Below are 22,103 nucleotides of genomic sequence, written 5' to 3'. Positions count from 1 at the left end.
CATGCCCAGCGCCCGGGCCATCTTTGCTCCAATGGAGCCTTGGCTGCGGGAGGGGAAGAGAGAGACAGAGAGGAAAGCGCGGCGGAGGGGTGGAGAAGCAAATGGGCGCTTCTCCTATGTGCCCTGGCCGGGAATCGAACCCGGGTCCTCCGCACGCTAGGCCAACGCTCTACCACTGAGCCAACCGGCCAGGGCGAGTGTCCTTTTTTATATTTTTGCAATCTCTTGAATGTCTGACATAATAGAAGAGTGAATTCTCATATCTATTTCTACATTTCATCTGTTGTTTTGGTTGAAGAATATGAAGAAAGTCCAACCTTATGTAGTTATGTAGAAGAGGGGAGGAACATATTAATAGTCTTTTCAGATAATTGTAGATATTCTTTAAGACTATATCACAGTTCTACTAAAGGTTAGTTGCGGCCCTGGCCGGTTTGCTCAGCGGTAGAGCATCGGCCTGGCGTGCAGGGGACCTGGGTTCGATTCCCGGCCAGGGCACACAGGAGAAGCGCCCATTTGCTTCTCCACCCCCCCCCCCCCTCCTCTCTGTCTCTCTCTTCCCCTCCCACAGCCAAGGCTCCATTGGAGCAAAGATGGCCCCGGGCGCTGGGGATGGCTCCTTGGCCTCTGCCCCAGGCGCTAGAGTAGCTCTGGTCACAGGCAGAGCGACGCCCCCTGGTGGGCAGAGCATCGCCCCTGGTGGGCGTGCCGGGTGGATCCCGGTCGGGCGCATGCGGGAGTCTGTCTGTCTCTCCCCGTTTCCAGCTTCAAAAAAATACAAAAAAACAAAAAAGGTTAGTTGCAATGTAGAATCTCAAACTCAATCAGTGATTGATCTTTGTACTCTGTAATATTAACGTTCATTGGTTTATTTTGCACTTTTAAAAAATTATTTATTGATTTTAGAGGGGAAGGGAGAAAGAGAAAAGAAAACATTGATTTGTTTTTCCACTTATGCATTTACTGGTTGATTCTTGTATGTGCCCTGACTGGGGATTGAACCTGCAACCGTGGTATGGTAGTAGTCAACCTGGTCCCTACCGCCCACTAATGGGCATTCCAGCTTTCATGGTGGGCGGTAGCAGAGCAACCAAAGTATAAATTAAAAGATAGATTTAACTATAATAAGTTGTTTTATAAAGATTTATTCTGCCAAACTTAGCGAAAATCTGACATAAAATACTTGGTAAGTAATTATTATTATATGCTTTAACTTGGCTGTAACTCTGCTTTATAAATTTTATAAAGTAAAGTTACTTCCCTACTTTATAAATCACCATTACTGTGGAACCGGTGGACGGTTAGAAAATGTTACTACTAACAGAAATACAAAAGTGGGCTGTAGGTATAAAAAGGCTGACTACCCCTGCAACCAATAATTTAGCTACCCAGCAGGGCGGCTCTTTTTCTTTTCTCTTCAAGGGCAAATAATATCTTACTGTTATGAAAATAGTTTTGATCTTAGACCTCCCACCCCCTAGAGCGTTTCAGGCATCCCAAGGGCTCCACAGGCCACACTTTGAGAACCACTGATCTAATATGTGCTAGCAGCACTGAGAGCCTCCCTCTGGATTGCTATTCTGAGAGCACCCCTTCCTTCAGAAGTCTTAAATGTCTCCAAAATTCTTCACTCAACAAAAGCACCTATTATGTGTCAGTCTCTTTGTTAGGGAATTAACATGGAATAACATACAATCTTTATTCTCCAAAAATTTTCTTAGATGGTTTGGGACCAAGGAGAGAAAATAGATGATTAAGGAGTTATAAGAATTCGTTAAAGAAAATAATGTTAAAGGTGATAGACAACAAAGGAAATGTTGAATTTTACATTTAATTCTAAACTCAAGAACCACATGACAAATCCTCACCAAATCAATCATTAGGTCCTTTCCATCAAATCTCTTAAAAATGTCTAAGTAATTACCTTTGGAAATGTTTTCATGCCTAATTGCACTTGACTTCAGGCATTGTAGTTTGTACTTAAACATGCACATAGTGTTTCCCATTCTTACATTTTATTGTTCTTTGGCTTTTGTGCTTCTCGATTTCATATTTACAAGTGTGTATGAAGACTTGAGCCAGTGTGGCTGATGACGCATATGTATGTTAATTTTCTTTGTCTTTTTATTTAAGTATAAGCCGTTATCTTCTTTAGCCATGTGTTGGGTGATTTAGCAGTGTTGGTCTTGTTTGGGGTAACGTCAGCCCCCCCCCCCCCCCCCCCCCCCGCAAATTATGTCAGGACAATGCACCCAAGAGGCCGCTCAGGAAGGAAACCTTTTCTGAGACAGTGAAGACTTGTAGCAGTATCAGCTGTTCTGTTTTCCTGTGGTCTTCATTCCCACGATCTGCAGAACGTCTTCAGTTTATGGAGTCGAACCTCTTCCTGGAGGTGGGTAGGGAGGGGTTGCATAAAACAACTGAATCCCACCTGGGTCATCAGTGGCAAAAGTCGGACACGTGCTCACTTGCCTGGGAGCCAGTAGTAACTTTTGCAAAAGAGCTGCCTCACGAAACCTCGCTGCTCCGAGACTGCTTCTTTCGGCAAGAACAGCACGGTTAAAACTAAGTCTTTTAAGAGAACGAAATAAAAACAGACGGGATAATGAGAAAGGCTTTTTCCTTTGGCAGTGGTGAGAAATGTTAAAGGAGCTCCAGAAAGAGTGCGGGGAACTAATGCAAAATTCATTTACTGTTCCGTGGTTGAAGGGCTGGGGAGAAGGGGTCGGAGATGGGTTTGGGACAGTGGCCCTTTAAGAAGGAGGGACAGACAGAAGGCTCGGTACCTTAAGAGTCTCTTTGTCTGGAAACCTCCTTATTTACCCTCCTGAGCTTCAACCAAACTTCCACCCGCGATTCACAACGCCCCCCTACGCCGCTGCCCCTTACGCCAGGCTCGAGTTGGCCTCTCGTTTGTGGCTGACCCTAAACTTTGTGCCTGTGGCGCGAACCCTGGGAGCGGACGTCTGTGATGGGGTCCGGGTCCAGCGCTGCGCCGTTGGCGCAATGCGGGGACCAGGGCGGGGCTCCGGCGTGCGGGCCAATGGGCGGGCAGGGGGCGGGGCCGGGTTCGGTTGTCTCGCGCCCTGGTGACAGCTCGCGCGTGCTGATGATGGCGGTAAATAGAGGGGGGGGGTCGGGAGAACGGGCGGAGGAGGTGGGGAGGCAGCAGAGGGGGTAGCTCCAGGGGGTGGGAAGGACGGAGACCAGCGGGGGATGCCGTGGCCAGGGATCCTATTCCAAGACTCGGAGGCGGGGACAGGAGTCTCCGCCACACTGGCCCTCCCCTTTAAAGAAGCAAAATCCTCACACACCGGGTGAGGGGCGACAAAGGCGGCGCGCGTCTCGCGGGCGGGAGGAGCGGCGGCAGGGGGCGGGACCGCAGCGACGGTGGTGGCGGGCTGGGGCGCCGGGGGTGGGGGCGGCGGGAGGCGAGAGCCGGCAGTCCCAGCGCGCGGGCGCTTGGTTTTGGCGGGGTGGGCGACGACTGAGTTCGGGGTAAAAGCCTTGAGAAGAGGGAAAGGAAGGCTTGAGGGGAGGTAGCGGGGAACGGGTTTGTGAATGAGATGAGGATTAAGGGGAGAAAGGGTTAGAAGGCAGGAGATAAAGCCAGCCGAGGAGGAGGTAGGAAGGAGGCAAAGCCGAGGGTGACTGTTAAGGAAGCCGGGCAGGGAATGAGGTTAGGAAGACCAAGGCTTGGAAGAGGGATCCTGGGTCCGGTGTAAGAGCAAGGGTTTGCAGGCGATGGTAGTGGGGTGAGGGGTGCCGGGGTAAGAGTTGGAAGTGGGCAGCAAGGAGGGGCAGAGCTAGGGTAATAGTTGAGAGCAGAGGAGAGAGCGTGATTAAGAGCCAGACGTGACAAGAGTGTGAACTAGTGCAGAGCGAGATGAGCTGAAGGACCAGGACCGGCGCTGGGGTGGGAACTGCGAGGTTCCGAGAAGGGTATGGGTTAGTGGTGGACAAGGGGTGTAAATTCTTGAAAGTAAGAGAGGGTGAATGAAGCAGAGGACTAATACCAGGTGGAGTTAGAAGTAAGAGCGTACTGGAAGGGGTGAAAGGACAGAGAGATGAGCGATAGGGCGGTTAAAGGACAATTCGGGGACCAGAAAAGCTGAAAGGAAAGAGCGAGGGGTGAGAAGTGGTGGCAATGTGAGATAGGTTAACTAGGGAATTGTGTTAATTGACGAGGTTCGGCAAGAGCCAAGGTAAACAGTGAGGTGAAGAGACGGCTAAAAGCGGACAGATGATCAAGATCAAGGCAGAGATGGGTCCCAGGATTTAAAGGATGAGATGGGGAGTAAGGGGAGAGAACAGGGTTTAGGGAAGCCAGGGGAGTCCTGATGGATGCAGAACTGGGGTAGATTGCACAGGGGTGGGAATCAAATGTGCATGGGGAGATACTCCAGAAGGTCTGTGTGGATCAGGACACAGACGCTGTATAGAAAGGATGAAGTATAGGGAGCCTTTGGTGCAGAAGAGGAGGAACCATGGTGAGTGAAAAGAGACCTGGAGATAGGGGTGAAACTAGAAGTAAGAGTGGGGGTGTGCACAGGAAAGGAATTCTTCGTTGACAAGAGAATTGTATTGCAACTGTGAGTCCTTTTGTCCATAAAAGTAGGAAATTCCAGAAGCCTCTTTCTCTTCAAGGAATCTTAAATCTGCTTCTACCTTTCATTGCTTTTAATGTGACTTTTACGTCCACTTTGAAAAGATGAGACCCATTTTGATTTGATTTTGTTCTTGTCCGAATGTCAAAGCATCAACTCGGTGCTGAACACCTCCGCATTCCACTAGGGTTGTGATTATAGGAAAATGGAGTGTGGTTTTTTTTGCAGGGTGGCTGTGCCCATGTACTGTGGTAGTGCTGTGTTGTACCTGACAAGCACTGGGCAGGCAGAGTGCTTTCTCTACAGCATTTTCATTTTCAGTGGAGAGCCCACTGTTATTGAGATAAAGATGAAGAATTTTTTGTTTTGATAACCAGATTTCTGCCTAGTTGTGTTCTGTGGCTGGAGAATACTGAGAAATCATTTCAGAGAAAGGCAGATTACCACCCAAAGAAGTTTGCTGGGAGAGAGATTTAAATCGGGGCTGGGAGGGCTTTGAGTAGTTCCTAAGCTACATTTAGCTTTGTGTGGGACATTTCATACTGTAGTAGGTAACTCACCCACTTAGCAATATGGAATAAAGAAAGGGAGATTTGTAGGGTAGTGGATGGTTTTGGAGTGGAATTTATTTTTTTAGATTAAATAATGAATTTAGGAGTAATTTTTATTATGGAAAATAACCTCTGCAAAAATAAAGCAAGCTGGAGCCTTGGACAGCTCCACTGCCTCTCCTGTTTTTTTGGGTGTGAATAAAGAAGGCCATATTAATATTAATTTTCTAGCAGGTTTTGATTTTTAAGAAATTAAAAGGAAGATAAGAAATTTGGGACAAAGTTCAGGTTATTCTTCCTGGGTATTTGGATGATTTTTATTCTGAAGCTTTTACCTTTAGCTAAGAATATGAATGATTATACTTTGCCAAAGCATAGAATATAATTTACTTAGGGAAAATATGTGAAACTGTTCTTGGGAATCTTATTGGAGGTTATTACATTAGTATACATTCAGATACACAAAGATACTTTTTTTCAATGCTATGTAAATTTTGAATTGCCACTGGTTTGTGGATGTTTGTGTAAAAGCAAAGATTAGGTTGAAGGCATTTGTAATAGCAAAGATTCAATTTTGATTTGTGGACACATCCGTTATTGATATATATATGAATAATTTAGAATCTTAAATCTTTCTGAATTCAGCTGCTAACTGTATCCATGCATTCTAGACGATGTTAAACAGGTGTTCAAGGTGACTAGATTGATATAGCAGTTTAACAGGATTTTTAAAAAATGACTATTTTTGCTGTTAAGTTTCAGACTAAGTGCGTTAGTAAATGTTCACTTTCAAGCTGCAGAGTAACTTTGGTATGAGGTGTGTGTTTCTGTGAGATGTGTGTGTGTATTTCCTTCTTTACAGATGCGTTGGGGCTGGAATCATCTACTAGGTTTTTGTAAAATATAATTGTTTTGTACTTGGTGTTCTTATTTAAATTATTTTAGATTTGCTGATACTGATAAAGAAGAAAATATAAACTAACATCTGCTGAAGGAAAGATTATGTTTGGTCCTGTCCTTTGTTTCTGTATGCCGCCAGCTTGCTAATCATCAGTTCTCTGCGGTTATTTCTGTCCACAGTCCTAGATTGGAAAGGGATAATCTTTTAATTCAACTAATACTATTTATTAGTAAGGGCTCCAGTGATAAATTTAAGCTTTATTTTCATTTAGGATTCTATTTAGTGTAACTTTATTTTGTGTATATTCTTATTTACTAAGTAAAAAACTTAAATTTATATTTTCTAATTTGAATAAGTAGGTTGTACATAATTGTTTTTCTGGTTAATTGTAGATTCTTTGGATGGGACGAAACCTTGAAAGAACCTCTAGTTTATCATGCAACTTCAGTCAATCCCACTTAAATCATCCCAGGTAGATAAAAATTTATCCTAGAGGTAATGTGGCAACCTTTGTAGATAATCTTTTCCAGTGTTTAATTATTTTCTCTCTAAAGAGCATCTGCCTTCTGTCGAACTAGCATACACATAATGCTCTATTTGTATTTGTAATCTTGCTCTAGTCTTAATTTTTGAGTAAAAATATCTGCTTACTCTAATATTAAGAAGGTGCTAGTTCTTCATAAACTTAGTAATAGTATCTAGCATGTAGCTTTTGTGCTAGATGTGGTGGTAAACTCATCTCCTCCTCACATCAATCCTAGGAGGTTGGCACTGCTCCTGTTCCCATTTTACACGGGAAGAAATAGAGGCTCCTTGAGATTAAGTGATTTGCCCAAGGTTATACTCAAGACATTTCTGTAGCTACTTGTTTGATAGCCAATAATCTTTTAGTACAAATGGTACTTGGGTTTCTTTTTGTCAAATTAACTGATACATTTAATCTTTTCTTTTCTTTTTTTTTTTTTTTTTTTTTAAGTTCATAACTGAGACTTCTCCCAAGCAGTGGGGGATAGTGTTTGGCCCTTGGTATTTTGCTGGCAGAGCCTGTGCTCTGCTTCACGGTGCTCAGTCGGGCATTATCTCTACTTGCTTGTTGTGAAGCCAGCCTTTACCCTGCTCTTCTCCAGATTAAACAGTGCTGGTTTATTTTAATCCCTTAATGGGTCTTGTTTGCCAGTCCCTAAATTATCCCTATGGTTCTGTTATTAACTGTTTCTCAGCTCCTTTCTAGATGGGGAACCTGGGACAAACACCCTGAGGGTTATGTCTAATGCAAGATTACATCAAGGTTCTTACACGCTTCTATTTTTTTTGTTATAAAATTGTATCTATGAAACAAAGCAATGCAAAAGAAATTTAAAAAATGACTCAACAGAATTGCTGATTAATGGTTACCTGTCCACCCTCTTAGCTAGAAAAAGGCCCTGGACTTTGTTATATAACCTACAGGTTTGTAGTTGGAAGAGGGTTGCCATTGAGGAAAATGTAACTCTGATTTCAGTGGAGATGTCCATAAGCAATACCTCTCCAGACGGAGTTTTTGCTGTCTTGTCTTTGTTTGCCTGTGTAAATAATATACTAAGTACATTTATACATGCTTTAATTTGGTTAAGTAAATTGATGCACTTATTACATTAAAAATTAAGACTTAATTTTTTTTTAAGCAGTTTTAGCTTCACAGCAAAATTGAGGGGAAGGCATAGAGATTTACTGTTTACCCTCTGCCTGCACACGAGCATACCCTCCCCCATTATCAGTATCTCCCCAGAGGGGTTCATTTGATAAAAGTGATCCATTGCTTTAAAAGGATAACTAATAATTAGTGTTTACTGAGTTCCCAGCATAAGCTAAGTATGTCAATGGATTGAAATGTAATAACCCCCTGAGAGAACATCTGTTGTTAATACTCAGTTTTTGTGTGTGACTTTTGGGGTTTTTTTAAACAATGTTTCAGACTTATAGAAAAGTTATAAAAATAGTATCTATATACCCTTATTTAAACTCACCAGTTGTTTTCATTTTGCCCCATTTGCTTTATCGTTTTATCTCACTTGAGCATTTTTAAACAAGTGGACTTGAAAAAAAAAAGGATAGGAAGGCATTTTTAAAAGAGAAGGGGGCCCTGGCCAGTTAGCTCAGTGGTAGAGTGTTGACCCAGCGTGTGGATGTTCCAGGTTCTATTTCCGGTCAGGGCACACAAGATAAGTGCCCATCTGCTTCTCCACTCCTCCCCCTTTTACTTCTCTTTCTCTCTCTCTCTTTCCTTTTCTTCCCTCTCCCTCTCCCTCTCCCTCTCCCTCTCCCTCTCCCTCTCCCTCTCCCTCTCCCTCTCCCTCTCCCTCTCCCTCCCTTTCTTCCCCTCCCCTTCACTCCCTCTCCCTCTCCCTCTCCCTCTCCCTCTCCCTCTCCCTCTCCCTCCCTTTCTTCCCCTCCCCTCCCCTTCACTCCCTCTCCCTCTCCCTCTCCCTCTCCCTCTCCCTCTCCCTCTCCCTCTCCCTCTCCCTCTCCCTCTCCCTCTCCCTCTCCCTCTCCCTCTCCCTCTCCCTCTCCCTCTCCCTCCCTTTCTTCCCCTCCCCTTCACTCCCCTCCAGCACCCATGGCTCAATTGGAGCAAGTTGGCTCCAGTTGGTGAGGATGGTTCCGTGGCTTCCACCTCGGGCACTAAAAAGAGCTTGGTTGCCAAGCAATGGGAGCAACGCCCCAGATGGGCAGAGTATCTCCCCATAGTGGGCTTGCTGGGTGGATCCTGGTCGGGCACCAGTTGGGGCACATGCGGGAGTCTGTCTTTCTGCCTCCTCTCCTCTCACTGAATGAAAAGAAGAGAGAAGGAAAGACTATCTTGAGTATATCAGGAAGCTGGTATGTGAAGCATACCGTGTGAGGCAAAGGAATCAATGGATTTTGTGGTTTAATGGTTTGTTTTCTTCAGTCTATTCTGAAAAACATTCTTTTACCTGTGAATGATGTTTGTTGGCTCCTCCCACATCAGCAAAAACTGTGTCATGGTGTGCCTTTCTCTTTGCAACCTCCTTAGCAGCTGGCATAGTGTGCTTTCGTAGAGTGGGTCGTCAGGAGATGCTAGGTATTGGTGATGTAGGGGTAATTATTATGTGAAAACAGGAGCCACGGGGCTGTTTAGCACTGTGACTAAGACATGTTTTGAAGATCTTTTTATAGCTTCAAGGATTTGAAAAAGATCTAAGAGCAAAATGTATAAGAGCATTGGTTGCAATTCATACTATGTAATAGGTTTGCCTATGGGAAGGGAATGAATATAAATATCGTAACATTCTGTTACCTCCCCCCAAATAGCTTAAATTTTAGGAGTCTTTTCAGTTGTTATCACATAAGGAGATTTAACTGACCCCATCCCCACTGCCATGTCCCAACTCATCCTCAATTTTTATAATTAAAATGGTAGCCTGACTTTTGGTAAAGGCGCAACCACAGAATAAAGCTTGTCCAAGTTCAGTGAAAGCACTATTAGCTGTATTCCAACAGATGTAAAATACAACACTTGTAAGCTTCTTTTTCCTCCATTTGAAGTGATCATCAAACTGATGAAATACAGCTTCTTATGAAACCGCATTGTAATAATTAACAACACTTTGCTTTCATAAGGACGAGAAAATTACAAATTATTTGGAAAGTATTCTTCCCAGTCATGCATTATTGTTTCTGAGGCATGGGCTGTCTTTTAAAGACTATCATACTGTTCCTTTGCCATTTATATGTTAATAGAAGTCTGAAAAGTAAGGTGCTGTTCTGAAATGTTCAGGGCTGTTTTTTATTATATATCACATTGAAAATGGCATTCCATGACAGGTATTTTCTCTCTCTGTCTTCTATGGAACTAATTAGTAATTTACACTCTAGCAGCATCTCTTCCAGCCTCGCTGTGTGAAAATGCCTGCTACTCTGCCCTCCGTGCAGCCTGGGCTGGCAAATGATGGGGGGCAGATGTTGGTTAGCACATCAGAAAGATCAAGGCTAAAATTTTTTTTGTGTGTTTTTATAAATATACAGGCTTTTGTATATGCTCTGTCCCTTCACGCCACGCTCCCCCCATTTAAATACAAATGTTATTACCTCCTGTAATCCAGAGCAACTGTCCCTGATTCAACTTTGAACTGTTTTCTGTTCTATCCCCACCCCCACTCCAACACAGGGATTTGGGAAGGATTAGCAGGGCAGTCTGGCATAGTTTAGAGCCCAGAGAGCTGGTCTGTACTGCTCCCTCCCATCATCCGAATGCCGAGCTTCTTGTCATTGTCTGTAGAGCCCAGGGGTCCATCTCTGCTGGGCATCCAGTGGGAGGGGTGGGAGGGCAGCCCTGCTGCTAGGGAGTTAGGAAGATGCTTTCATATGACATTCACATCCCTCCAAAGGAAGGATAGGCCGGCCTTACTTTGCGTCAGCTTTTTCTAAATGCGGCCGTGAATGACCGAAAGATAATTTATAGCTTGGCTTTAGCACTTTGTCACATTGGTGTTCTGCTCTTTCCTGCCCCCTGGTCTGTCTCCTTCAGTCTCTGACATGGAAAGGTGATGTGTGGTATCTGTTCTGGGTTCACTTGGGTGGGCCGTGTGGGCATATGAAAGGAGCAAGAACTTTTGATTTTTGAAATGAAGTGGTAAGGATCAGTTTGTTTAGTGAGGAATGAATGTAATTTTAATTGAGAATTAAAGGAATGGTAGAGAGGGGTTTACTGATTTATTAGTTTTGAGCCAGAACCTTTCTAGCATGCTAGATAATTTGTGGTACTTATTTTTGCAGTTATGAATAATAATTCATAAGGATAATAAGGTCAAAGTCCCTATTAGAGTCAATTAGAGTCCCCCAACAAAAAATTGTTGCCTGGAGGTGGCCACAAAGAAAACCAGGTGAGAATATGTGTAAATAGCTCAGTTCAGCCATCCCTGCTAAGTAGCATTGTAACCGTAGACACCCAGCCTTGGGCAGTGCGTCAGCATTCATGATCAGAGGGCATGCCACTGATGTTAGTTAGCACTGTGGAGTGTGTGGGCTGCATGTGTTGCTCCCGTTTACTTCTTTTATTTTCCTTTTTCTGTGTTCTAATACAACAGCCTGTTTTAATTTTCCTAATTATTTTAGAAATTCATGGCTAGATACTAATTATATACTCTTGTGCTTGAACATCTAAAAGAAGTCAAAGGTTAGATTAGTAAACAACATATAAAAAAGTGAAATATTGAAGTGGATTGGTCATACAGAGAGGTGTTATAAGTAAAGATGAGAATGTGAATACATGACTATGGAATTAAAGATACTGTTTTAAAAGAAACATCTCTCTAAAATGTATGGCATAGCTTGAAGAACTGATAACAGTGCATTTCACTTGAAAGGTATGTGTGCTTTCAGGAAGAGATCCAGCTTGTTTGTGGTTGGTCTGTCTACTCTGTGCTAAAATCCCAACTTGGTTAAACATTACCAGTCTCCCCATTATATTGTTAATGTGCTTGAATTTTTTTAATCTTTATTGTTGTAGGCAGTTCAGCTTAGCCTACAACTAGTAATAAATTCAAAATATATTTAGCTATAAATTCAGTAGTCCTACTCATTTAAATAAATATAAAACACATAATTACTACTTTTTGCATATTACATTGAAAGATTGAACAAGTAGTTGATAACCAGTAGTGAATGAGAAGATGGGGAGGTTGGAATATTCACACACCGTTGCTGGAGTGTAAGTTTCCTTGGAGGTAAATTTAGCAAAGTCTATTTTGTGTTATTGGTTTTGGGGGGGTATTTTTTGATAGACAGGAAGGAAGAGTGGGAGAGTGAGAAGCATCAACTCATAGTTGCTTCACTTTAATTGTTCATTGATTGCTTCTCAATGAGTGCCTTGACTGGGGGCTCAAGCAGAGCCAGTGACCCCTTGCTCAAGCCTGTGACTTTGGGCTCAAGCCAGCAACCTTGTTTTTAAGCTGGTGACCTCGGGGTTTCAAACCTTGGGGCTTCAGTGCTCCAGGTTAACTCTGTCCACTGCTCCACCACTGGACAGGCAGCAGTTGTCTGTTGGAATTTAAAATCTGCATACCCTGCCTGACAAGCGGTGGTACAGTGGATAGAGCGTCAGACTGGAATGTGGAGGACCCAGGTTCGAAACCCCGAGGTCACCAGCTTGAGCATGGGCTCATCTGGTTTGAGCAATGCTCACCAGCTTGAGCCCAAGGTCACTGGCTTGAACAAGGGGTCACTCGGTCTGCTGGAGCCCCTGGTCAAGAAATCAATCAATGAACAACTAAGGTGCCACAATGAAGAATTGATGCTTCTTATCTCTCTTCCTTCTTGTCTGTCCCTCTCTCTGTCTCTGTGTCACAAAGAAATAAATAAATAAAATAAAATCTGCCTACCCTGGATCTAGCCATGTAGCTCAGTTGATTAGAGCTTCATCCTGATACACCCAAGTTGCAGGTTAGATCCCCGGTCAGGGCACACACAAGAATCAACCAATGAGTACGTAAGTAAGTGGTACAATACATGGGTGTTTCTTTCTCTCTCTCTAATCAGTTAAGAAAGTTTTTTTTTTAATGTGCATACTCTGTGACCTAGCAATTCCACTTCTAGAAATTTTTCCTATAGATATATTCTGTATACTTGCCTGAAAACTATAGTACAAAGTATTTTATTAGAGCATTGCTTGTTACAGCAAAAAGTGAAGCTCCTTACTTAGGGATTGGTTAATGTATGATGTGTCCACCCTGTGGAATGCCTCTAAGCTGTTAAGAATAGTGAATCTCTACATACTAATATAGAAAGACGTCCAGTGTAAAGTTATTTTATAAGTCACATAGAATGATATGTATAAAATATTCCTCTTTTTGTAAAATGTTAAGGACTGTTACTGAGATATTTCTTTTTGGGGAGAAGGTAGGCACTTTTTATACTCTGTATACTTCTACATTGTTTAGTTTTTTTTTGTTTGTTTGTTTATGAGAGGCAGGGAGGCAGACAGATTCCCGCATGCACCCAGACCGCTATCCACCTGGCAAGCCCACTAGGGGGTGATGCTCTGCTCATGTGGTGCGTTGCTCCATTGCTCAGGAATGGAGCCATTCTAGTGCCTGAGACAGAGGCCATGGAGCCATCCTCAGCACCTGGGGCCAACTGCCCAAAAGGCTTGAGCCATGGCTGTAGGAAGAGAGAGATAGAAGGGGGAGGGGTGGAGAAGTAGATGGTCGCTTCTGTGTGCCTTGACCAGGAATCGAACCCAGGACTTCCATGTGCAGGGCCTACACTCCAGCATTGAGCCAACTGGCCAGGGCCTACATTGTTTACTTTTAATAAGCATGTAAAGAAGGGCTTAACTGAGACCATCTTCATAAGGGAATCTTCTGTGGTCCTGAGGGAGAAGAAGGAGGAGGCTGCTAGAGAAGAGAGCTGATCCATTCATAGGAGAAACATCAGTCATATTTTTGAGTCAGAAATGTCTGGAATGGCATAAAGAGGGAATAGAGTGGAAGTTGAGGCTGTTTGGGTGGAGGTTTTTAAAGGTGATGAAGGCCCTGGCTGGTTGGCTCAAAGGTAGAGGGTCAGCCTGGCCTGTGGAAATCCAGGTTCAATTCCCAGTCAGGGCACACAGAAGTGCCCATCTGCTTCTCCACCCTTCCCCCTCTCTTTCCTGTCTGTCTCTCTCTTCCCCTCCTGCAGCCAAGGCTCCATGGGAGCAAAGTTGGCCCGGGCGTTGAGGATGGCTCCTTGGCCTCTGCCTCAGGTGCTAGAATCGCTCCGGTTGCAATGGAGCAACGCCCGGATGGGCAGAGCATCGCCTCCTAGTGGGCATGCCGGGTGGATCCTGGCCGGGCACATTTGGGAGTCTGTCTCTCTGCCTTCATGCTTCTCACTTCAAAAATAAAAAAAGGTGATGAAAAGTGTGTTTGATTTGAAAAATGATCTATAAAATGGAAATGATAATGGTACCCAGTTCGTTGGGTTGTTGTGGGGACTAATTAAATAATGCTTATAAAATGTTTAAAATGGTGACTGACACATAATAAGCTCAGTGTTAGCTATTATTACTGAAGAAAATATGTTATCTTTCACAAGCCTGAATAAATTAATGTGTTGTCATTATTATGCACGATGATGATTCTGCAGACCCCATTGACAGATCATGTACCCTGGGTTTTTCCAGTGAGGTGGATGGTTAGCCCAACCATTCCTATTCTTCACTTTATCTTCCCACCTACTAATGCTTAGTAGCAAAAAATCTAAAATACCGAAGTTACAATTTTAGAGCTCTAGACACATGATGTTCTACAAGTTGCTATTGGTTTTGTTTACCAATGTTACCATATATACTAACATTTGAGGTTTGTAAAAGTAGGAGAACAGGTAATTTTGGGGAAAAGGATAATTTCCTGTGCCCTTGGGATGTGGAATAGTCACTTTTCACCAAATGTGTTCATCAGTTTTTTTTTTTTTATTTTTATTTTTTTTATTTTTTAATTTTTTCATTTTTCTGAAGCTGGAAACGGGGAGAGACAGTCAGACAGACTCCCGCATGCGCCCGACCGGGATCCACCCGGCACGCCCACCAGGGGCGACGCTCTGCCCACCAGGGGGCGATGCTCTGCCCATCCTGGGCGTCGCCATATTGCGACCAGAGCCACTCTAGCGCCTGAGGCAGAGGCCACAGAGCCATCCCCAGCGCTCGGGCCATCTCTGCTCCAATGGAGCCTTGGCTGCGGGAGGGGAAGAGAGAGACAGAGAGGAAAGCGCGGCGGAGGGGTGGAGAAGCAAATGGGCGCTTCTCCTGTGTGCCCTGGCCGGGAATCGAACCCGGGTCCTCCGCACGCTAGGCCGACGCTCTACCGCTGAGCCAACCGGCCAGGGCCGTGTTCATCAGTTTTTGTTAGCAATGCTGTGTAACGAGCATATTAGCTAGGACACCCAGATTGGCAGCCAACAGTCTGCTTGTAAAATCTTTTAGAAAACAGAAATCTGGTGAGAAGAATTCTTGAGCAGTTGAAACAGCTTTTGTGGGAAAATTACATAAAACAAATAAAGAAGAAAAAGTTTCTCTAAATTATTGTTTTACCCCTGAGAGCCACCAGAAAAGATGTTTTGCCTGTGAACTGCTATGTGACAATGTAATTTTGTAGGGCTTTCGAGTTCCTTTTGTATTTGACATTTTCATTTGTTTGTCATTTAAAGAACTTCAAAATATATTTATATTTGATGAAAAAAGTATAAATGTTTATACCATAAAATTAAGTCTATTTTAAGATGATGAACTTCTCACACATATATTATATACATACTATATTCTAATCTAAATTATTTCCCCTTCTACTTCCAGTTAAAACATATAAAACATTATTGAGGGTTTAAAAAAAATAAATCTTCAGCAGAAATAACAAGAAGAGTTTATATTTAAACACAGTACCTGGCATTTGAAGTGTTTGATAATTTTTTTTTTAGAGAGCGAGAGAAACAGGAGGAGAGATGAGAAGCATCAACTTCTAGTTGCTTGATTTTAGTTGTTGTGCTTTGATTGCTTCTCAGACGTGCCTTGATTGGGAGGCTCAAGCCAAGAAGACATGACCCTTTACTCAAGCTGGCGAGCCTGCACTCAAGCCAGATGAGCCTGTGGTCTGCGACCTCCAGGTTTCTAACCTGGCACCTCAGAATCCCAGGTTGATGCTGGGTGCCAGCACCAGTTAGGCTCAATAATTTTTTTAAAAATAATTTTTAGAGAGAGGAGAGAGAAAGAGGGGGAGAAGCAGGTAGCAATAGCAGTTGCTGCCCGCATGTACCCCAACGGGGCAAGCCCAGGCAGGGCTCCAAATCTGCAACCTTAGCCAGTGTTCCAGGTCCACGCCCCATCCACTGCACCACCACCAGTCAGGCAGGCTCAATACATTTTTATTGAATAAATTCATATATGCTTGAATGAAAAATGTTCTGAAGTCAGACTTCCTCCTCTGTGATTTGGGTCCAGTCTAGCATTAGTGTGTGCAGGCTCTCTGTTCAGGCCTGTGCCTGTGCCCAGTTTCCTCTCAGCCCCACAGGCACCCTCTCTAAGGTGTGTGCTTGCTGTGTGTCCTTGATTTTGTATGCATCTTTGTAAAATACTTAGTGATGTTTTTGTATATGTATCTTTAATTCCAAAACCCCTCATTATATCACACAGTTGTAGACTTTGGCTATAATATTCTCCCTGGAAAAATGCTGAAGTCTTGCTCTGGTTTTTACTTTTTTCACTCAGCACTGATTTAAGAGCTATGTTAGTGTTTTTGGATGTACACTTGGCTAATTGGTCCTGTCTGCAGCCTACTATTCCTAGGTGTGCATTCATTCCCATAGTGATGGGTGCCTGGGCTACCATAAACAATGCTACCAATAAACAGTCTTTTACGTGTCCATATGGACATGTTGGAGAATTTCTTTGGGACACGAACTCAGGAGTGGCATTGTGGCATAGTATTACCAGGCTATTGAATGGCTGTATCGATTTTCATCCCACAGGCATTGTATCACCCCCACCCCCACCCCAAACCCCTAGTATTATCCACATTTCTCATTTCACCATTTAACATTATCTTATTTTAATTTATATTATTAATAATGTTATATTAATTACTGGTGAGTTTGAGCACTTCTTCATATTCTAGTTAGCTATTTCCACTCTGAAATAAACAAAACAATAAACGTAATATTTTATTTTTTTAAGCCGGAGGATCTTTGGGTTATGTGTTATATTTTGTGAGCTAGATCTATTTTTCTCAAACTTCAAAACGGGAAGAACATCACACTTTTACATAGAAGCTTAAAGTATTATTTTCTTCCTGATGGCAAGAAATGATGAAACAGACATCTTTCAGCATTCAACTTGAAGCTGTAAAGAATGCTACAGTTAAACCACCTGGCTAATCCAGTCTCATTGTCCTCATTTATGCTGAAAAATGAGAGCAAGTGTTTTTATCAGAATAGATTTGGTTGGAAAGTGCTATAGCATATTATTTTTAAAAATCACCTCTGGACAAAAATCAATAGATTATTTAAAAAAACAAAACTCAGATGAAGCTGTTTCCCGTTGTGCACCGTGTTCCTAGAGGTCAGAAAACTGAGCAGATAGCAGGCAACAGCTCTGCCTGCCTTTCCACGGAGAGCCCGTCCCTTGGTCAATCAGTTCGGACAACCCTATTCACTGTTCAAGTACATGGCACTAAATATAGTAAACAAGTACTGTACCATGCTACACTCTCAGGCTCTCTGTGGCAGGACCATAGGAAATGTAGATGTGAAGTGTTTGGGGGTGGAGAAATGCACATTTCCTCGTTGAGATGCCCCTTCTGGGGGTCTTAGGGAAAGCTCGGCAGCAGTTTCAGATTTGTGCCCGAGTCCCAGCACTGTTTGTTCAGTCTTCAGGAAAGGAGGAGCCACCAACTCAGAATGCTGTTTGATTGACAGTATTTGTGCTTTCCTTTCCTGAGGAAGCCATACAGCTTTTCAAGGGTTTTCATTTCCGACTAAAATGTGATGCAGTCAGGCTGTTCTTTTGACTTTGATTTAGCGTCTGCTTGACTGAGTGAAAAAGGAAATTTTAACTTGTGATGTGATTGGCGTAGCCATAAACTGTGAACTTTTCCCAATACTACATATAAGTTAAAATTTTTTCTCTCATTTTTCTTTTTGCTGGTGTTGTGGTTCTGACTTCCGAGTGAGTACATATCAGCAAAGCATTTTTTCCTGCTCTTAATTTTTTTCAAAGGCCCACTGTATGCTAAGATGTAGTGTTTTTCCAAGTGCTTTGATACTGTGCTGCCTGAAAATTTATTTTTCTTGGTTTTCTTTCCCCCTTCAGAATTCTTGCTTGGGAAATCTTATTTTTAGATATGGTTTTGTTTTTTTTTTTAGATTTTATTTATTGATTTTACAGAGAGAGGAGAAAGAGGGATGGAAAGTGAGAAGTATAAACTCATGGTTGCTTCATTTTAGTTGTTCACTGATTGTCTATGTGCCTTGACCAGGCAACCCAGGGTTTTGAACTGGTGACCTCAGCAATTCCATGTCAATGCTCTATGCACTGTGCCACCACAGCCAGGCTAGGTATGGTTTTAAAACATTGTTTTTAGCCTTTCAAGAGTCTTTTAAAATGTAGTATTTATCCATGCTAAGCCTGTATCTGGTATGAAAAGTATACTGCCTGGTTTTCTTCCCTCCCCAACACTCTGCCTCTCCCGGTACCTCCATTCTCTGCTCTCTGAGCTGTTTCCTTTTCTGTTTCATGCCATTTTCCTAAACAGTGGGCTTGCCTGATATATTTAAATCTGTGCAGGTTCTTCTCTAGGCCTGCACAGTTATCATCCTGGGATCGAGTTTCGTGCACATCCTAGGTGTTTCCTTCACCTCCCTAATGGGACCCACTGTTTCCTGGACCCCGTATCTTCTTGATAGTGTATACTTTAATTAAGCAATTCCTCCGTAAAGTTCCCGAGAAAAAGGTGCATAAATTTGTTTGTGTATCTGCATGTATGAAAATGTCTTCATTTTCTCTCATACTTGATTTGTGGTTTCCCTGGCTATAGAATTTTAGATTGAACAGTATTTTCTCGGAGCTTAACAAGCTTTGCTCTGTTGGTTTCTTGCTTCTGTTATTGCAGAGGAGAGTCTGATGATGTTGTGTCTTGATTTATTTTCTCTCCTTGGTTGCTTTTAGGATCTTATCTTTGTCCCTAATGAATATCAGCCTCACTCGGGCCTTGTTTTATCTGCTGTGCTAGGCATACCGAGGGCTTCAATTTGGAAACAGATTTTTTTCATTTCTGGAATTTTCTTCAATTCTTAAATTTGAACCAAATTCCCCCATCTCCCCCAGTATTCCTATTCTTTCTCTTTGGAACTGTTATTAGTTGTATTTGTAATTTACAGACTGATGGATCCTTTAATTCTTCTATCTTTTTTATTTCTCATCTTTTTTATCTCTTCTTTCTGGGAGATTATCTTGAACTTCATCTTTATCCTCTTTTAGTGAGTTTTTAATTTCTGCTATTTTAATTTTCAAGAATTTTTTTTCCTTGCCCTGGCTAGGTAGCTCAGTTGGTTAGAGCATTGTCCCAAAGCCCAGAGGTTGCTGGTTTGATCCCCAGTCAGGGCATATATAGGAACAGATTGATGTTCCTCTCTCTCTCTCTCTCTCTCTCTCTCCCCCCCCCCTTCCTCTCTCAAGTCAAAATATTTTTTTTTTTAAATTTTAAAGTTTTTTTATCCCAAATGTTGCTTTTTAATAGGTTTTTGTTTTTGTTTTTTGGGTGAAATAGTTCTTCTCTGAGTATGTCAATTATACTTCTTAAAAAATTTCTTCAGCCTCCTGCACCATCTCTGTTTCTTTAAAATATCTTTATTTGATCATTTGTTTTGGTCTTTCATTTAGGGAATTTCCTTAAACGTACAGCTTTAGCAGTCTTACTCTGATTTCCACAGAGGCCATCAAAAAACTGAAAGCTGAATTTGCCACAGTCAGGGCTTCTGAAAGTGGCCTACATCATAAGGTGATGGCAGGGACCCCGCTTTGGGGCCGGAGTTTCCTCTAGCTGTCAGTGTCTGTAGATGTTTTTCTCTTGGCCAGGTTCTTCCCCAGAGAGAGCACTCCCCACACGGGCTCACGCAGCTGGCTGTAACATTGGGGAGCTGCGTGGGGAAGGAGCTGAGGATTTACCTTCCAGCTGTCCGTTCATCCCCATCTCTCCAGACTAGTAGGGCTGCCTCTAGTTGTGCCTAAGCCCAGAGTCTCTCTAGTTTCCTGAGAGCAAACTTCCTATCCTCTGCCCAGTGGGTGCTTGGAGTACTCGGAGTGCCTATTGGCTCTTTGACAGACGCTTGTTGGTGGGAGTCTTGGGGTGGAACTTTCCCCATGTTCTAACTGTCAGCTTGCCTGCACTCTCCGCTGTCAGAAGTGTTCTGAGCTTTCCTGGTTTATCTCAGCACAGTCCCGTTTGTTTCGGGCTTTCCCCCAACAGGCTCTTAGCTTTTGCTTTCTTCCTTCTGCCAAATCAAATACCTTACCCGTTTGCTTTTCAGCCTCCAAAAACTTTGTTGTAGTTGCTTCCTATTCTTTGTCCTTATATGTATGTTATGTTTTTAATGCCCTTTTAGTGGAATAATGGAGAGAGCAGAGGTAAATGCAGGTGTTTAGTGCATTATGTTTCATGGAAATTCAATCTTATTTCTTTGATGCCCTGTTTCAACACAAGACTTCATAGGTGGATCTATTAGAGCAGCGATTTTCAACCAGTGTGCCATGGCACACAGATGTGCCCCAAGAATTTCTAAAACATGCAGTATCTGACTGTTTAGTCAGAGGCACTGACCTCTTTTCCCTTAGATTGTCAAAGAAAAAAAAATAATAACAGCCAACACAATAGCCGTCCGGTATGAATTAATCAAAATTATACCAATTTTTTTTGTTAGATCAGCAAAAAATAGAGGTTTTGGTGTGCCGCAGAATTTGAGAAATTAGTTTGTGTATACTGTGAGATGAGGAAGGTTGAAAATCGCTGGCTGATAGCAGCTGCGGAATTTTGCTGTAGTAGCAGAATCGTACAGTACATAAATTCATTTGGTTTTTGCTGCTCTCATGTATTAATACCTAACCTGTAGCTTGCTGTAAGAGAATGACATTTGGATGACTTTGGGAAGTTTATAGGTAGAATAACAGAAATTTAGGTTATTAGTCACTTAAATGTTCCTGTGCAGATGTGGAAACAGACACCTGGTTGGGTTGAGAAGTGGCTGCTTCTGTTCACTCACCGTTTAGCCCTAGGCCTGAGTCTCTGCTCCCGTGGTCTTTTTCCTACCAGGAGGGTTCTATTCTCATTAAAGTAACTGAAAGTAGGAGCACTTCATCCATGCTTGTGTCATCCAAATGTCCTGTTAATTTAGTGTTAATTTAGGTGATAGTCATAGAATTTTAAAATGTTTTTCTTGTTAATATTTGGGGGGTCTAGTTTTATTTTGGTGAACTTTAAAACTTGAGAAATTTTGTTTATTTAAAGATGTTTCTGTCCTGAAGAGTTTATATCGAGCATTTAAAAGGTGTCTTTTCCTCCTACTGTTCCCTTCTCACTGGGTTCCAAATATTCTTTGTGGAGCAAGGTGGAAACCCTTTCCTGAAGGTAATTATAATAGGTAAAACAACTTACTATGCTGGTTAAATGTCTTAAACAATGTGGAAAAGGGAAGCAGGTGTAAAAATCTCAACAGGTTTCTTTGGAGAAATTTTGGAGTGCTTTCTTTACCAATTTATCAATTCTCAGTTCTTCTCTTTCAAGCCCCTTCCTGCATTTTACCTCATACTATACAGCGGTACCTTGAGATACAAGTTTAATTCGTTGTGTAACCGAGCTCGTAAGTCAGTCAACTAGTATATCAAACAAATTTCTCCCACTTAAAATAACAAATAGATTTAATCCATTCCAGCCCTGTGAAACATCCCCAAACCATCCTAAATTATGAAAAAATACATGTTTTTAATTAAAAAACACACATGTATACTTTACCAATGTATAACAAAATATATGAAATAAAAGAAAAAAGTGTTATTTAGTACTGTATTCTTACCTTGGAGACAGATGAGTGTGGCTAACGGAGGTGAATGGTGGAGGAGGAGGGAGGGAGGAAGGGATGCAGGCACTGTAGACACGGAAACTAAAACTGCACTTTCTTAACAAATGTAAACTAAAACTGCATTTTCTTTACCTTAAACAAAACTAAAACTACACTTTCTTTACTTAAAATGAAACCACAAAAACTAGCGGCAGCTTCCCAAATCACAACTCGTATCTCGGAATTTTGCTCCGATCTCAAACAAAAATACGGACCACTATAACCTTTTCCTTTTTTCTCCTTCCCTCCTATAGTTTGTGTTTTGTACAGTTTGCCCCACAGCACCACTGAAATTCTGTGTTGATCGAGAATTCTTTGGTGTTTTTAATTTATATGTAAAATCCTTGGGGACAGAAACCCTGTTTTATGCTTTTAAATAAAATCACTTACACGGATCTTATGGAGCAC

General features: G+C 42.4%; 1 protein-coding gene across 9 annotated transcripts in view; it reads left to right on the top strand.

Moving 5' to 3' along the window:
- Window positions 1–3,211: 3,211 nt before the first annotated feature.
- USP49 (ubiquitin specific peptidase 49) overlaps window positions 3,212–22,103 on the top strand; it is an 80,706-nt gene continuing 61,814 nt past the window's right edge. For 4 of the 9 annotated variants that reach the window (XM_066245061.1, XM_066244532.1, XM_066245234.1 and 1 more), the window contains exons 1-2: window positions 3,955–4,490; window positions 6,452–6,531. The gene's annotated coding sequence lies outside the window, so the exon portion shown is untranslated. The other 5 variants (XM_066244620.1, XM_066244974.1, XM_066244802.1 and 2 more) reach the window with 5 other exon arrangements.

Source organism: Saccopteryx bilineata, chromosome 1 (genome assembly GCF_036850765.1).
Source record: "Saccopteryx bilineata isolate mSacBil1 chromosome 1, mSacBil1_pri_phased_curated, whole genome shotgun sequence".
NCBI lineage: Eukaryota > Metazoa > Chordata > Mammalia > Chiroptera > Emballonuridae > Saccopteryx > Saccopteryx bilineata.
Note: the sequence above shows the minus strand (reverse complement) of the source record. Positions and strands in the feature narration are given on the sequence as shown.